At 44.6% G+C, this 18,925-nt stretch overlaps 1 protein-coding gene across 13 annotated transcripts in view; it reads left to right on the forward strand.

Moving 5' to 3' along the window:
- Positions 1–18,925, forward strand: part of HIVEP3 (HIVEP zinc finger 3) — a 435,200-nt gene that overhangs the window by 341,674 nt on the left and 74,601 nt on the right. The window lies entirely within an intron of this gene.

Consider the following 18,925-nt stretch of genomic DNA (forward strand, 5'->3'; position numbering starts at 1 on the left):
GAGCCACAGAGTCTGGGCCATGGCAGTGATTTTTAAATGAACCTAAGGGAGCAAAGCACCCAACTCCCGTTGAATTTTACTGGGATTTAGGCCTCTAACTCCCTTAGGTTCCTTTGAAATCCCAGTCTAGGCTTTTCAGCATGTCAAGGTTCAGCTCTATTTGGGAGTCTAAGCGAACTTGTCTGGTTCTGCCTGTACTTTACCTGGAGTTGAACAAAGGACTTGTCCCCAGAGCTGTCAATCAGAACTTTCAAACCAGAACTAATTCCACTTCGGAGAACAAACCCTAAAACTGAAACCCATTTGGCCAGCAGTTTCAGCAGCTGGATTTCACTCTTAATGCTGAAAATTCTTAAGAATTTATATATAGCCAGGAATCTGCAATTGCACCAAACTTTCACCCAACACAAACAAACCTATCCTCTGAAGGGCCTTACTGTAAAACAACTGGTGTCATTCCTTTTTCTGAGCTCAGAGACTGCCACTGTGTCTATTTAGCTCTCTTAATACAGGGTCTCTCGAGTGGTCGTTGCATGAAAAAGCCATGCCACAGCTGATACTTCTTGCAGAGATAATAAAAACACCCACATGGTGTTTGACTGAAGGACATCGAAGTGATTTTGAACAATGAAAATTATCTTTGAAGGTCAAGTGGACCAGTGCTAGTTTGGGAGCAGTGTCATGATTCCTCAGTCGCTCTGTATCGTCTTCATCAGTATACTTCAGTGTTTCAGGGGTGTATCCCCATTTTGAAATCTTACATCCTGAAATTGTAGATTGATATTGACTAGGTTTGAAAGAGGGGAGTCTGTCATGGTAGAAGAAACCTAGCTTGCTTACTATGCATTAGTGTTGCCAAGATGAAATCTAATATCCTGGGGAGTAGTTACAGTCAATATATGTTCTACTGCGCTTTCACAATACTGCATCATTTTTGTGCATTGCACTGGGGAAGGTACTGCTAAGATCTGAGCAGGTTAGACACTGATAGTTTCACTTATGCTTCTACAAGACTATCACATACAACTGGTACTTCGTAAGAGGAGAAGGGTGGGTTGCATTCTCCAGAAAGCAGACACAAATGGCCTGGCTTGTCTATTGTTGTTAATGGTAAAACTTCATTTTTCTTTGTAGGAGGAGATGCTTGTTACGATTGTGGGCTGAATTCTCCTCTCATTCACACCTCTTTTAAAACAGTAACACTCCATTGACTCCACTATAGTTACTCCAGATTTACACCAGCACATGTCACTCCACCAATTTGACCAGTTGCTAATCTCATTTACTCTTGTTTTGCGCCAATGCAATTTCATTGACTTCGGCTGAATTGCTTCTGATTTACACTAGTGTGAGTGAAAGAAGAATCACCCTAATCACGTTTCATTTTTGCACATCTTTGGTAGTAAGGGCAATGTTGTCTGGTTTTGTTTTGCATTAGAGACTTTAGGTTGATTTGGGGGGAGTCAGAGCAACATTCAGGCCCTTACTAGGATCACTCTTCTTGTTCTAATTCCTTCATCCAGCCTCCTTAGTAAAACTTCTCCACTGATGGCTCTAGTGTCATCAACCCTAAAGTCCTCTGAATCAGGGTTATGATTTCAGTGTAAAAACACCATCCCACCCAGCGCTGCCTTGGGCAGACTAAATGTCTAATTAAAAGAATTCAAAACCCATTGCCTTGTCTTTCTAGTACAGTACAAATAATCAGAGACTAGATGAGATTCAAACTTGGTGCTCCCCAGAAAGTCCCAGGGTTGAGCTGCAAGATACTCTGCCTTGTAGTGCTGTTTTCCAGACCCCATGCTGCAAGCTTGTAGATGGGATTGTAACTAAAGTGGTTCACACGTCGGCCTAACCCAGCCTGCTTGATCTGAGAAAGTTTCCTTTCAGACTAGGGGAAATGTAGAAACCTTGCAGCTGTTTCTTCAATATCACTACTAAATTAATGGATACATTTTTTAAAAATCTTTTTTGGAGTACATTAGCTGCCTCCAACTGCTTTTTCCCCTGTGATTTCTTGCCTTGGTGGACAACCTAGAATCTGTGGTTGGCTTCTCCTTGATGATCTCATCCCCTTTCTATGACAGGCTGCGGAAGCTGCAGTTCCAGACACTGGCTGACACTCCTCATGGAAAATCCCTGGCAGAACAATGCAAATGTTTCACTCCCTTAGAGAAACTCTCTTCTTTAAACAAGCAAAGTTTCGCAACATGCAACTCCAAATGGAACCCAATTCACTAGGTTTCCTTTGCTACTTAGGTGAGCTCAAGGAATTTGCCAGTTTTATTTTTAAAGTATTTTTTCCCCAGAGACATTGGCGTGAGCACATAATGAGCCATGGATCAGCTAAGAGGACTTTGATACGGCTGATGTCAGCGTAACACACAGAAATGTTATTGTGGTGGGGGGAATGTTGCTAATTCTCATTCCTTCCTCTGCAAACTTGCTTAGTCTCTCATATGCACCACTTTTTAGCACAGTTTTGTGGTGAGGTACTGTATCTCTCTGAAGCACTTATAGTGGTAAATGTCAATTGTTTGTCGTGCATACACTCTGCAATTACAGCTGGAGGAATTCCTATTATAATATTTTGCTTTTCAAATATTAAATGAAGTGGCTTCGCTAGCTTTCACCAATGTGAGGCACTTCACCAGGAAAGGGAGCAGTTCCTGTGATCAGAAAGCTCAACAGAACATCACGTTAGCTTTTCAATTAGCCTTTGTGCAGCCATAATGATCAGTGTCATTAACTTGTGGTGCCTCCAGTTGTTGGTTGCTGGACTCCTGACTTTCAGAGGTGCAGAGCTGCACAGCTCTGAAACTGTGGAAACACAGCACCTGTGAAAATCAGGCCCTAAGTATTTCAGGTTGGCACTTGAGACATAGCTGGTGCACAGATATTAATGCTGCTTCTTTTAAGGCAGTTTAAAGAAGAAGAAGTTTGCACTGTGCTTGCCACTTAAGAAGAGAAAAGAAAAGAAAAAATGTGGTGTGGCAGGGCTTGAGGCAAGTCTCTGAAATCTGGAAATGTCTGTCTATTAAGCATTTACTTTAAAATGGGGGGAGTGGGAGCATTTTGATCTTTGGAGCTCAAAGGGGTGAGATTTTCAAAACGATGCAGGGGACATAGTTGCACAATCCCTACTGGAATTCATAGGGGATGTGCATCAAAATGCCCATGGCAGATTTGAAAACCCCCCAGCCATTATGTGTAAGTGCTTTTGGGGGAGGAGGAGTGTTTTTATTACTAATTTCAAAAAATCATATTAGTCCAAAATATTGGAAACTCTGCAACAACCTTAGCACAGCCTCCATTCCTCTGTTGCAAAAATTCTCCCAGGGCCCCCTTTTAATAAAGGAATTGAAGTTTGGATGTATTCTCAAGAATCATGGTGCCCAGCACCTCCCCTATGAGTAATGATGGGATGGAGGGTGAAGAGCTGTATGCTATGTTCGGTGGTAGGAGACAAAACATTATTGCTCAGACTCATTCAGAAATGATAAGGCCTCTTCTGATCATTGTAAATTTACACTATGCTTTACCGAATATAAGCAAGACATGTTCTCTGCTCAAAGAGCTTCCAGTCCAGACAAGACACAGGGCAACGGTTCTGGAGAGAGGAGAGTCTGAGTTGCTAATGCTGAGAAGAATGGAGGCAGGATTGTTTCAAAAGGTAGATTTGCAGGTGGGGATGAATTGGTGGATTGCTTGGTGGATGAATTCTAGGAATAGGAGTCAGCCTGGTAGAAGGCAGGAAGTAAAGTGTGAGAGGAAAACGAAGAGGAGAGATCTGGAAGAGAGGAGAAGTACAGAGAAATAAGAGAAGAGATGGGACTTGTTTGGAAACCAGCTCTGCACATCTCAGTGTATGTCTATTTGTTGTAAATAGCTGGCTGGATTTGTCAGCTGAGAATTACTTTATCTTGGAGAGCTAACGGTTCCCTTTTTCCAGTAAGAGCGTGGGATAGCTCTAGCTGTAACACAGTGCCGCTTACCAAACCTGCCACTCAACAGATGGTGTCCGCATGCCACCAGCGCTTGTGTAAGAAGTAACCTAAGGTTATTAGCTTTTAAAATAGATTATTAATATCCGATAGCAGTAACTTCATTACATAAGTGTCTCCATACTCCAAAGTGCTGTAATTTTCTGTCAGAGCTTGTGGCTGTAATGAAGTCTGCATTTTCCTTGCATTATTGACATTCCCAGTCATTCTCTAAGTGAATGCCATTAAACAGCTGGGAATTTACACTGTTTTCAGTAGGCTTCTTAGCATCAAAGCAGGTGGATGCACAAGTACAGGTGTGCGTGCGTACACATACACAGGAGTGTCATTCGTGACTTGAGTGCTGTGGTACCTGACACTTCCTCCATCTTCTCCGGGCTATGCAAATGAATAATGTCCTCGTGTGCTGATGGCTGACAGTGCCAAGACAGGCTTTCCTTCAATAACCCTTGTGTTTTCACTGAGCAGTTCCTGCATAAGCATATTCTAGAGACAGTGCACTCAGGGCCGCCGAGAGTGAGTTCGGGCCCCAGTGAAAAACAAATGGGGGGCCCCCCATCAAGGGCGGACTGGCTAAACAGGGCCAGGGAAGCCAGGCCTCGGGCCCCCTTCCGGACCGTCGAACTGTGGTAATTTGTACCTGCTTCCCCCGCCTCTCGTCGGCCCTGAGTGCACTCTAGTGGTTAGAACAGATAACTAAGTACTGGGAATCTTGGATTGTGCCCAAGACATACTGTGACTTTGGGAAGTCACTTTCCCCTCTGAACTTTGATTTCCTTGTCTGTAAACTGGGAGTGATAATGCTTACCTACATCCGACAAGGGTTGTGAGGCTTCATTCTTTAACGTCTTTGAAAGGGCTTAATGTTCTTTGATGAGGACAGTTACTGTTTTCTCCCTCTTTTCTGTTCTGAATATCCACTCACTTAACTTGTCAAATTGGATTCACTCTGCTGTGTATTCCTGTTTCCCCAGGAAATTAGACAAATGCAGAAGAATTTAGACTGGGTTATTGTCTGATTTTACTTCTTTTAATGTAGTAACAATGTCTCCGTTGTACGGCCAGTATGCCTGCCTGCCACATCCTCGCTGGCAAAAACTTCAAAGTGCAGCTCACTGTTAATTTTCCACAAGCATCTATTGAGAAATAACATGTACTGTTTCCTGCCCAACCTGGCAAGAGAAGCTCACCTTCTCTGCAGTGATTTCTCTCCTCCTGAGCGGTGACTCTGACACAGTCACTTCAGCAGTCTATACTGGCTGCTTCTGTGAGTTTCCTGGTGATCCACTGGTGGTGGGACAGGAGGCTAAGCAGTAGTCTCTCTAATAAGGGCAGTCTATGAAGGGTTACACTCAGCTGCTCATGATATTTTGCCCTTTAGAAGTCCCATAGAAGTGAGCTGGGGTATTTGCTTTGGGTTAAAATGAGGGGAAATAAAAGACTGAACAGGCCATGAGTATTGAGCCGGGGGGAGCCCCCAGGTCATTGTTCAGGCACTGTAGATGGATGGAGCCAGTAAGCTTGTATTGCTAACAGCTCTGCTGTTCCCGATCAGGGGATAAATAGAGGGCTTGGGCTCTGGGGCTGTCAGTCACCTGTCTCTAGTGCTAAGTTAATTGAATGAATTAAAACAATCCAAATAAAAAGTGTGTGTGTGTTGTTCCAGTTACTCAGTGTACGTTTGTGGCAGCACCCCCTATGTACTAGTGCAGTCCACATGGATAAGAAGGAGCAGTCCCTGCCCCATGTGCTCACAGTCAAAGGACAGAGAGATCTCCAGGGAGACAGAGATGAGGGAGAGTAGGACAACAGCATACTTCTTTCCTTTCTTCTCATGTAATATATAGGTCAGCTCAGTTCACTATAAGCAGCATGGCAGAGAGGGTCTTCAAAGGAGGCCCTAAGATGGACAACTGAGAGGCCTTGCACAAAGGTCACACCAGGCCTATGGAGTCACCATGAAAGTAGACATGCAAGTGTTTGTGTGAGGAGCTGCCAACCAGGCAATTGAGTAGGGGCTGAGAGATCCACCCCAGGGATACACCCTCGAACTGAGGGATCCACCCCATCCATTCTTTATCCCATCACTCAGCTCCAGTGACTCTCAAAACACAATCTGATCCAGAACAAAATATTTCATCTTCTGGATATGGGAAAGATAGAGAGTGTTCCCTCACATGAAAGGTTCTCCAGTTTCTACTCCATCTTCATAGTACAGAAGTACATAGGGGTTATCAGAGCCATTCTTGACCTCAAAAGGCTCAGTAGATTATGAAAATGAGGTTTTGGATAGAGACCTCGACTTCTACTTGATTGCTGTCCTCAGGGAACTTCTTGACTTGAGTAGATGCAGCAGACGCATATCTCCCTATCCGCATCAGACCATGCTGTCGCAGACTTCTGAGGTTTGCCTCGAGCCGGAAATGTTATCAGTACTGAATACTCATGTTCGATCTGTCCTCGGGCCCGAGGGATAGTGATAGTGATAATAATCAGATGGAGGTAGCAGGGAATTTACCTGTGCTCCTTCCTGGATGACATCCTGTTCAGAGCTCCATTGTAATCAGTTGCACACAGGGCCATGTCTCAGATGGTGAATTTCCTCAGGCGCCTGGCTTCATCATCAGTGCCAAGAAGAATTCTCTGATGCCATCCAGGAATTTATTTTCTGGAGGCCTACCATAGGACTATGCCTCCAACTGCGAGGAGTCCTGGTGTCATGCATAGGGATCACTCCATGGCACAATCACACATCAGAAGCCTTCAAGCTTTCATACTAACGGTTTGGGACCACTCCCTGGTACACATGAAAGATCAAGTATGGGTTCCAGCACAGGTGTTCAACATCTTACAATGGTGGTCAACCCATTACAATGTCCACAAAGGCGTCTCAAGCTGCCTTGCATATACATTAACCCTCACAACCAATGCCAGCCTAGAGGGCTGGGGAGCTTACTTGAAGACCCAAACAGCCCAGGGCCTCTGGACTTAGGAGGAAAAGGCTCACAGCATAAACCTCAGATACCACAGCAATGAATGCTGGCTGGCTAAATAGATTATAGACTTTAAGGGACCACCATGATCTAGTCCAGAGGTTCCCCAACTTTTCTTACTGTGCACCCCCTTTCAGATCTACCAGCGTACCCCTACCAGAACACAGAGGTTTTTAAGGTCAGGCTTGACAAAGCCCTGGCTGGGATGATTTAGTTGGGAATTGGTCCTGCTTTGAGCAGAGTGTTGGACTAGATGACCTCCTGAGATCCCTTCCAACACTGATATTCTATGATTCTATGAGAACACAGGTTTTATATCTGAATCCTTTTAATGCCCAATCATTGTACAAAATGTTCAAATTATAGTACACATAAACACACAATCATATAACACTACAATAATAATAATACATCTCATTTACGGTTTTAGTTTTAATGTACGCTTACTTTTGACCAACTTAAACAGTGGCTTAATAGTACCACTCACCATTAATACGATGGAGGAGGTTGTTTGTCCATGTACAGATACGTAGTGTTTGGAGTGATAGGTGATCGTTTAAGTCATAAGTTGTTTTCTATACAAAGGTGCTGATGATACTTTGATTACATTCCAGTAAGTGATGAAAATCCATTTTCACACAGGTAAGTTGTAGCAAATGGCATCAAAACCTGGACAGCCCTGTCTGACAATTTGAGAAACTGCTCGCATTTGGATTCAAAACTCCGCCAACTCAACTTTTGTTGGAAGTCAGTCTTGATTCTGCCATCATTTGAGATATCCAGGAGATTTTCTTGTTCTTTTATTGACAAATCTTATGACGTGGGTACTGCAGAAAAATTTGTGAAAGCATAGCGAACCCATCTGTTTGCATTCCCCATTGAAGGAAAGTATCACATTATTGCCTCGCCAGTTCAGTGAGATATTGCTTCATGTCACCTTCAACACCTTTAACACTGTCCTGCAGCTGTAGTTCATTCATTGTCAGGAATTCATGCATGTTTGGGAAAATGTCAGTGTTGTTTTCCTTCACACAGTGAGCCCAGAATTCCAGCTTTTTTATCGTTGACTCAGTTTTGTCCTGGCCATTCAGCCCTTAAAGTCCTAGATTTAGCTCGTTCAGGGGAAAGAATATATCTGACAAGTATCCCAGCCACGAGGGCCAGTCTGTGTCTTGCAGACCGTGAAAGAGAGGGAATGGATACCCTGTAAAGAATACCTTGACCTTGGCATGAAGTTCAGAGAATTGTGCCAAGACCTGGTCCCATGACAGCCATCGAACTGGAGCAATAGATTGACGTGCTCACTTCCCATCTCATTACATAGAGTGGAAAAGATTCTGGAATTCAAGGGTTGAGCTTTTATAAAGTTTGCCATCTTCATAACATTATCTAGCACCTCCTTCAAGTTGATGGGCAAGTGCTTCCTTATGTATACTGCAATGCATGGGCAGCATGTGAACCCTCCCTTCAGGGAGGCTAACCTCCCAGTCCCACCCATTCCACCTGAGGCCCACCCATATCCCAACCCTTCCACCCCCCTTTCCCACCGGAGCCCCCCCATCCCCTACCGTGTCCTGAGCTGAGCCCCCGCCGGCTTCGGGGAGAGGGGGAATCAAGGCAGGGCCACGGCCTGGGTTAGGGGAAGTTTAGCCTCCCCTAGCCTATTATACCCATCGCCCATGCTGTAATACACCCACATCGCATTGGGAGCAACTGCTCAGATACATGTCACTACTCCACTATGCCTACCAGTCACTGGCTTTGCTCCGTCAGTGTGGATACCAATACACCATGACCAGATGATATCATGTTGATTTATGAAGCTGTCAAGCAACAGGAAAATCTCCTCAGCTGTTATTCTGGCAGGCAGTAGCTGGCAAAACAAAGTGTCCCCCTGTATTGCACTTTCCTAAATGTACCACATGTACACCAGAAGGTGAGCAAAGCCTGCCACATCCGTGGATTCGTTCAGGTGTAGAGCAAAGTACTGGCTGCTAGTGACTTGATTCACTAGTTGAGTTAGGACATCATTGGCCATGTCATCAATCTGATAACACTGTGTTGTTTGATAATAGCACTAACTGAATGAATGCTTGGGCTTTCCCTCCAAGCATAGTGTTCACCGTCTCTGTAGCTGAAGGTAGTAGTAGTTCCTCTGCTATGATGTGAGGTTTTTCTGACTTTGCAACTCTGTAACTCACTAGACATGATTCTTCAAGGGCATTAATATTGTCCGGGGCAGCAACGTGCAAAACTTTCTTGCTCACCATGAGCTGTGCCTGTGTCTGCTGGTTCGTCCTTGTGTTGTTCACATTTTGTTTTCAAGTGTCTGTGTAGAAGAGATGGTTTTAGGCTGTTATTGGACAGGACTTCACCACATAACACACTCTGTGGCTGAGGGTATTCACTCTCTCCAGTCCAAGTAAATCCCATTTCAATGTGCTTTTTGTCATATTTGTCTCTTTGATATACATCCTGTTTTATCCCTAGTGGCAACATTTTGCTTCACAGGCTTGAGATCCGTAGGTTGAGTCAGTAGTCAGTTTCAGCAAGTACACTGGTACTGGCAAGACAAAATTAATCGCTTTACTTCTCATCACTGATATTGTGTGTGTTCTTCTTAACACTACCTGTCTTTAGCCATATGTCCATATTTTCCTGTTACGTTCAGATACAGTTACAGTGCAACGTATACAACTGAAAAAAAAAGCCCTGACTAAATTCTGAGTTCAGTTAGACTGGACAGTTGCTGGGCAACTGAATACATGCTGTACTTTATTTGGAGGTGAGGGCTGTGTATGTCAGTGTATCTGTGTTCTCACTGGTACATTAATTACTGTATTTTATATAACAAATTCCCACAGAGTTTTAAAGCTTTGTCTGAGTAGTCTATTATGAAAATGAAATAAATAACTTAATTAATAAATAAAACCCATCAATACACAATTTCTCCCGAGTACCCCCAAGACATGTCTCATGTACCCCTGGGGGTACACATACCATACTTTGGGAACCTCTGATCTAGTCTGATCTTTTGCATGTCACAGGCCCACCCACTCCTGTAATAGACCCATAACCTCTGGCTGAGTTACTTGAGTCATTAAATCTTGGTATAAAGACTTCAAGTTGCAGAAAATTCATCATTTACTTTAGTTCAGACCAGCAAGTGACCCATGCCCCACACTGCAGAGGAAAGAACACTCAGATTTTCTGCCAATCTGACGTGGGGTAAAATTTGTGGTTATCAGTTAGACCTTGAACCTGTGGATGATGCAATAGCCAGACAACTGGGAAAGAATTATGTGTAGTAACTCAGAGCCTTCCCCATCTAATGTCCCATCTCTTGCCCTTGGAGATATTTGCTAATAGCAGTCATGAAATGCCAATAGTTGTCCTTGGGAACCCAACCTACCCCTTGCTCCCATGGTTCATGAAGCTATACACAGGCAGCCTGGACAGTAGTAAGGAGCAGTTCAACTATAGGCTGAGCAAGTGCATAATGGTGATAGAATGTGCCTTTGGACTTTTAAAAGCTCGCTGGCGCTGTTTGCTGACTAGGTTAGGCCTAAGCGCAACCAACATTCCCATTGTTATTGCTGCTTGCTGTGTGATCCATAATATCTGTGAGAGTAAGGGGGAGATATTTATGGAGGGGTGGGAGGTTGAGGCAAATCGCCTGGTGGCCGATTTTGAGCAGCCAGACACCAGAGTGATTAGAAGAGCACAGCTAGGCGCGCTGCGCATCAGAGGCTTTGAAAACCAGTTTCATGACTGGCCAGGCTACAGTGTGACACTTGTGTGTGTTTCTCCTTGATGCAAACCCACCCCCTTTGTTGATTTTAATTCCATGTAAGCCAGGCGCCCTCCCCACTTTGATCAGAGCTGGCAAAGGAAATAAAGTTACTATTGTTTAGAAACCATGCATTCTTTCTTTATTAATTAAAAAAAAAGTGAGATAACTGAGAAGGTAGCCCGGGTGGGATGGGATGGGGGAGGAAGGAAGGACAAGACCACATTGCTTTTTGTAGCCGCACTGCAAATCAAAACTGTTTGAATGACAGCCTTCTGTTGCTTGGGCCATCCTCTGGAGTGGAGTGGCTGGGTGCCCAGAGCCTCCCCCCGCCGCATTCTTGGGCATCTGGGTGAGGAGGATATGGAACTTGGGGAGGAGGGCAGGCGGTTATACAGTGGATGCTGCAAGGGTCTGTGCTCTTGTTGGCTTTCCTGTAGTTCCACCAGCACGTGAGCATGTCCTTTTGCTCCCCCATTAGCCTCAGCATTGCATCCTGCCTCTGCTCTTTGTACTCACTTAATGCTTTCCTGGCCTCTGCCTCCATGCATTCAGCTGTGCCCTGTCAGTGCGGGAGGACTTCATGAGCTCGGAAAATACCTCAGCGTGAGTGCGTTTTCTTTGCCTTCTAATCTGCAATAACCTCAGGGACAGTGATGGTAGGGGGAGCATAGAACCATTTGCTCCTGTGGAGGGATAAAAAGGGAGAGTAAAATTTAAGATGATACATTTCTGAGAACAGAAGGGAGACTCTTTCACAGTGAATCAAGCAATTCACAGCAGACTGCACATGTGCTTTAGGTACAAGGTTGCATTTTGCCTTTTATATTGAGCACCTGCCAGTATGGTGACACATCACACATAGCTGGGCAACAGAATTCGGTTTCCAGGCAGCCATGGTAAGCCAAAGGGTACACTGAGTTGGCTTCTTACGCCTTCATAACATGTGGAAATGTTTTCAAACTGCAGCGCCCTCATTTTCCATAGCAAGCAATGCTGATTGGTTTTCACATTTAAAAGGAGGGGCTTCAGTTTTCGGGTGGATGTGCAGCATGCACCTCCCCGCACCCACTGCGTGGGTATTCTCTGGGATTATCCCTACACCTCTCCCCCCCGCCGCATGGCTATTCTCAAGGATGATCCCTTTTAGCCAAGCGCAAAGAGCCCAGCATGAAAGGGGTCCTTTTACTGTTCCCTTACAAAAATTCCCCAATTTCAAGCCGGTGACCATGAATGATATCACTTTCCTGAGGCTAACACAAAAAGATATCGATGGAATGTTGCTTGAATGTGACCAAAACCCAGGACCATTCGCTGCCATGCTTTGTGCTGCAATGATTCCAGACTACTTGCTACTGGCTTGGCGTGGTAAAGTGTCCTACCGGGGAGGACAAAATAAGGCATCTCTCCCAAGAAACCTTCTGCAAAGGCTTTCAGAGTACCTCCAGGAGAGCTTCATGGAGATGTCTCTGGAGGATTCCCGCTCCATCCCCAAACACGTTAACAGATTTTTCCAGTAGCTGTACTGGCCGCAAATGCATCCCAAGTCTTCAGGGCAAATCAAACATTGAACAATCTTGCTTTTAAACTGTCATAAACAGATAGCTAAGGGTTAATGTCTCTTTCACCTGAAGCACCTGACCAGAGGACCAATCAGGAAACCGGATTTTTTCAACTTTGGGTGGAGGGATTTGAGTGTCTGAGTCTTTGTTTTCTGGCTGCCTGCTTTCTCTGAGCTTTGGAGAAGTAGTTTCTATTTTCTAGTCTTCTGTTTCTAAGTGTAAGGACAAAGAGATCAGATAGTAAGTTCTATGGTTTCTTTTCTTTGGTATTTGCATGAATATAAGTGCTGGAGTGCTTTGATTTGTATTCTTTTTGAATAAGGCTGTTTATTCAATATTCTTTTAAGCAATTGACCCTGTGTTGTATCATCTTAATACAGAGAGAACATTTGTACTTATTTTTCTTTCTTTTTATATAAAGCTTTCTTTTAAGACCTGTTGGAGTTTTTCTTTACTTCAGGGAAATTGAGTCTGTACTCACCAGGGAATTGGTGGGAGGAAGAAATCAAGGGGAGATTTGTGTGTTGGATCGCTAGCCTGATTTTGCATTCCCTCTGGGGGAATAGGAAAGTACTTTTTGTTTCCAGGATTGGGAACGGAGAGGGGGAGTCCCTCTGTGTAGTTTCACAGAGCTTGTGTCTGTGAATCTCTCCAGGAGCACCTGGAGGGGGGAAGGGAAAAAGGATTATTTCCCTTGGTTGTGAGACTCAAGGGATTTGGGTCTTGGGGTCCCCAGGGAAGGTTTTTCAGAGGGACCAGAGTGCCCCAAAACACTCTAATTTTTTGGGTGGTGGCAGCAGGTACCAGGTCCAAGCTGGTAACTAAGCTTGGAGGTTTTCATGCTAACCCCCATATTTTGGACGCTAAGGTCCAAATCTGGGACTAAGGTTATTACATAAACTCTGTACTGTAGTTACAAATGTGCACTCACCAGAAGTGCCTTCTCTGACTTCAGGGTCGGGGATCCTGCCTTGAGAGGGTATTGGCTCCAGGGTAATGAAAAGGTCCTGGCTGCTGGGGAGAATGGATTCACCGCTTGCCTGCTGCACATTCTTCTCCTCCTCCTCCTCATCCACAAAATCCTCCTCCTTGTTCCATGAGACTCCCCCCTTGCAAGTGTCCACGGACAGTGGTGGGGTAATGGTAGGACCCCTCCCTAGAATACCATGCAGCTGATCATAGAAGCGGCATGTATGCAGCTCTGACCCAGAGCGACCATTTACCTCCTTTGTCTTTTGGTAGGCTTGCCTGAGCTCCTTAACTTTCATGTAGCACTGCTGTGTGTCCCTGTTGTAGCCTCTGTCCACCATGCCCTGTTCGATTTTGGCATATATATTAGCATTTCTTCTTTTTGATCGGAGTTCGGCCTGCACAGATTCTTCTCCCCATACAGCAATCAGATCCAGTTTCTCCCTTTCAGTCCATGCTGGAGCTCATTTGCGATTCTGGGGGGACTCATGCTGGAGCTCATTTGCAATTCTGGGTCACCTGTGCTGCTGAGCTCGCCATGCTGACCAAACAGGAAATGAAATTCAAAATTTCCTAGGGCTTTTCCTGTGTACTTGGCTAGTGCATCAGAGTTCGAAGTGCTGTCCAGAGCAGTCACATTGGAGCACTCTGGGATAGCTCCCAGAGGCCAATACTGTTGAATTGTGTCTGCCCTACTCCAAATTTGACCCAACAAGGTTGATTTTAGTGCTACGCCCCTCGCCAGGGAGGAGTACAGAAGTTGATTTTAAGAGCCTTTTAGGTCAGCAGAACAGGATTGATTGTGTAGACGCATTCATTTTAAAATCGACGTAATGCAGTTAAATTTGACCTAACCCCGTAGTGTAGACCAGGGCTTGGTATTGGAATCTGGAGTAGATATTACATGAGCATCTCTCCCAAATTCCTAATTTAAAGCTCTTTTAATCAGTTATGCCAGCCCCCGTTCCAGAAGTCTATTTCCCGCCCTGTGCAGGTGGAGTCCATCCCATGAGAACAGTCCTTTGTCCATGAATGCCTCCCAGTGGTCCCAAAGCCCTCTTTACAGCACCATTGTCTGAGCCATCTGTTAATCATCCTAATCTTGTCTTGCCTTCACTCTCCTCTTCTAGGGACAGGTAGAACCCCACTGAAGATTGCCTGAGTCTTGGTTTCTTTCAGCGTTTTGCCCAGCCTGGCATAGTCGTCCTTAATGTGTCCCAGTGAGAATCTAACTGTATCATTTGTTCCCATGTGAAGGACAATCAGTGGGTTCTTTCTCGCTCTCATTAGACTCCTTTTCAGCTTCAGGTTCACATGCCAGATCTTAGCTCCTGGCAGACAACACACCCTTCTGTTCTTTGGATCAGCTCTGGTGACAGGCCTGTCTGTTCTTCTTAGTAGGGAGTCACCAATCACATAGACTTGCCGCTTCCTGGGAGATGCAATTCTCAAAACTTCCCCCATCTGATCTTTCATTCTGCAAGTCTTGTCTTCTGTTATCACTTTTGTGAGTCTTCCTCTGTCCTCCTAGGATGCCGAACTCCGGCTATTACTCCTCTTCTTGTTGGTCTCTTCTTGGCTCTTCTTCCCCTCCTCTTGTAAGACTAGCCACTTTTCTCTTCTTCTTTGCTTTCCCGTCATCTGTTACTGTCTGCCTCTCCTCTTTGTTTTGCAACTCAGCAAACTTGTTCCTCTGCTCTATTTCTCCTTCATGAGTCAGTCTTGTCCTCTGCCTTGTTCTCATAGTGACATGCTTTTCTGGGCTACTTTATTCCTCCAGCAGTCTGCACTCACAGTTCTCCTGTCCAGCTTGCATCTGCAAGTCTTGATCTTTCCCTTCAGCCTCCTCCCTCCTTCCTTCCATCATTTGCTCAAATTGCCTTCTAAACTTAACTGTAGCTTCTGGCTGCATCTCCAAACCTTGAATTTTCTCTTCCATCAGATCTATCAGGCAGACAAAACAACTTGCAGGTTCCCTCTCCAAGATAATACACATTCTACAGCTTCCATGTCCAGTTATCTTCATTATCTCTTCCATTCTTCGGGTCATTATCACTGCAGCTCTGTAGCTGGCAGCCCTCCCACCTAAGCTCTGCCAAGAAAGAAAAAACCCACCACATACCCCCCTCTCCCAAACTGCTCTTACCAACTCCCATGCAACCCCCTGCCCCCCTGTTTACAGCTTTGTTTGCTGGCTGCTGTGCTGCTGCTCCCATACCACTGGCCAGTTGGGTGGCTACCTGTAGACAAAAGGATCCCACTTAACAGTACAGTTTTCTGCAGTCTTCACCACAGGATCTCCTTTGCAGCTGATTGTGCTATTTGTTTGAGTTCCTACTCTCGGGGAGTTTAGCAGATGTAATTGACTGGATTGTGTCCTTTGTATGGTGCAGGAGAGCAGTTCAGTCGAAGTGAACAGCTAATGTCTGCGCTACTTGTAGAGATTGATTTACTAATTTTGCCAGGAAAGACACATTGAGATTCCATAAGCTTTTCTTCAAAAGGGCCTCAGGCAAGATAGCAATAGTCTGAAATGTGCAGCTCAGCTGTCTCTTTTTTTTTATGTTTAAATGACTGCAAAATACTTAAAAAAAAAAAAAGCAGTAGATGCAAAGTGAATTAGCAGGAACACAACCTATAAGTTAGAGGTGATCAATAAGATGCCCCTATTGTCTTTAACTTAAATGGACAGACCCTTAATACAAATTAGTGAATTACCATACAGAAAATGAAATATCAAAATCTCCAAGATTTTGCCTAGTTTTTTACCTTCTACCTAATTAGGTTTTATAGCATTAAAAAAAACCAGACAAACAAATGCTTAAAATCGATGTTCTCTCTTAAAAAGAAACTGGTGGTATAATGTCCCTCACAAATTTTTCCTTCCAACACCATGAAGGTGGAAGATGCCGCTATGTATACACGTGTTTGTTATTTATCATTTGTTAAGGACTGGCCGTATGCATGGTGCTCTGCGCAACAAAGATAAAAACTAGCTCTGCCCAGAGGGTTTACAGTCTACAAGACTGACATGGATGAGGCAAGAGGAGACCAGAGATGTTAAAGTTGAATGATGAATTTCTTTTATTGTTGCGGATTAGTGTTTGTGGGCCTTGTTGAAGGAGTAAGTTTTCAGGAGGGATTGGAATTGGAAGAGGAGAGAAAAATGTCTGGAATGTTTTGATCCTAGAGGACCAATCAGGCTACACGGTAAAAGGAACAGAGAGAGAGAGAGAGAGAGAACAACAAGGGCTGTTTTGAGGCTATCAGTGGTACCAGATGACAGATAACAGAACAAGGAGTAATGGTCTCAAGTTGCAGTGTGGGAGGTCTAGGTTGGATATTAGGAAAAACTGTTTCACTAGGAGGGTGGTGAAGCACTGGAACGGATTACCTAGGGATGTGATGAAATCTCCTTCCTAAGAGGTTTTTAACGTCAGGCTTGACAAAGCCCTGGCTGGGATGATTTAGTTGGTGTTGGTCCTGCTTTGAGCAGGGGGCTGGACTAGATGACCTCCTGAGATCTCTTCCAACCCTGATGTTCTATGATTCTAAAGGAGGCTATGGGGGAATAAGACAAGTAATGAAATTCAAAATGTTGATGGAGCATGATTTCACAGAACCTTGAAGGTGAGCACAAGAAAATTATAATTGATACGGTACATTGGTACTGCATTGAAAAATGAAGAGTACATGTTCACCCATTGATCATGTGCTTCATTGGCTACTCAAAAGCATTTGATACCCTCTGACATGAGTGTCTTTGGAGGATACTGGCAGACATGGGAAGTGGTGCTGGAACCAGAGGTGCTTTGGTTGCTACCGCACTCCCTGGCTTGAAGTAATAATAACAAACACCAGATATGTGGTTTCGATCATCAGCACCCGCACTATAAAAATTATTCCAGTACCCGTAAACATGGAGATTCCAAAGCTTCTCATTGAACTCATTGCAAGTCTCTGCCACCAGCAACAGGCCATGGTGTAAACAGCAGTAGGTGACAGTGAATGGTTTTCCACTGGGCGGGGTATGAAACAAGAGTGTATTTTGTCCCCAAACCTCTTTAACATATATGCAGAATTCATTCTGAGACAAGCCTTAGAAGGTTTCAACAGAATGGATGGAGCTAGGCTCTCCATTCATTGGACACCTCTTCATCGACCTGAGATATGCTGCTGATGAAACGCTCTTTTCTACAACCATTGATGCAGTGCAACAAATGTGGGTGAGTGTACGAACAGGGAGTGAGTAATATGGACTATTCCTGAATGCAACAAAAAGAGTGACTAAAACAGGATATGAATGGTGTGACAAAGTTCCTCCTCTACCTTGGTGGGTCCTGCGCTTATTGGCAGATTTGCTCACCTCAGTGATCTCCCCCACAGTCTGAATCAACTCCTCCTGTGTCTGATCAGGAGTTGGGAGGTTTGGGGGGAACCCGGGCCCACCCTCTACTCCGGGTTCCAGCCCAGGCCCTATGGATTTGCAGCTGTCTATAGTGCCTCTTGTAACAGCTGTGTGACAGCTACACCTCCCTGGGCTACTTCCCCAAGGCCTCCTCCAAACACCTTCTTTATCCTCACAACAGGACCTTCCTCCTGGTGTCTGATAATGCTTGTACTCCTTAGTCCTCCAGCAGCACACACTCTCAGCTCCTTGTGTGTCTTGCTCCCAGCTCCTCACACGCACTTCCTCTCCTCTGGCTCCTCCCCATCTGACTGGAGAGAGCTCTTTTTAAAACCCAGGTGCCCTGATTAGCCTACCTTGATTGGCTGCAGGTATTCTAAACAGCCTATCTGCCTTAATTGGTTCTAGCAAGTTCCTGATTACTCTAGTGCAGACCCTGCTCTGATCACTCAGGGAACAGAAAACTACTCACCCAGTGACCAGTATATTTGCCCTCTACCAGACTCCTGCACCCCACTGGCCTGGGTCTGTCACAGTGGACATCACAATTAACAGACAAGCTGTAGAGGTAGTAGATTAATTTAATTATCTGGGATCATACATATCCAACCAAGAAGGCTGTTCCAAAAGAATCAGAATATGACTAGGGATAACTCATTCCGGTATGCCTCCCTTAAGAAAGCATAGAAAAACTGTGGCATCTAAAAATGTACAAAGGGCAACTGATGGAAAGCCTAATATTTTCCATAGTATCAGAGGGGTAGCCGTGTTAGTCTGGGTCTGTAAAAGCAGCAAAGAATCCTGTGGCACCTTATAGACTTAACAGAAGTTTTGGAGCATGAGCTTTCGTGGGTGAATACTCACTTCGTCAGATGCATCCGATGAAGTGGGTATTCACCCACGAAAGCTCATGCTCCAAAACGTCCGTTAGTCTATAAGGTGCCACAGGATTCTTTGCTATATTTTCCATAGTGATTTATGAATGTGAATTCTGAGACATTAATGTGTCTGACAAGAAAAAAAACAAGCATTTGAAATGTGCTGCTGGTGAAGACTCTTGCATATCGCCTAGACGGAAAAGAAGATGAATACCTATCGTAGAAATATTATTGAAGAGAAGTAGACCCTGATGTTGAAAACCAACAAACACAAACTTATGTACTTTGGTCACATTCAGTGTAGAAACAGAAATAACCCTG

Source organism: Gopherus flavomarginatus, chromosome 22 (genome assembly GCF_025201925.1).
Source record: "Gopherus flavomarginatus isolate rGopFla2 chromosome 22, rGopFla2.mat.asm, whole genome shotgun sequence".
NCBI lineage: Eukaryota > Metazoa > Chordata > Testudines > Testudinidae > Gopherus > Gopherus flavomarginatus.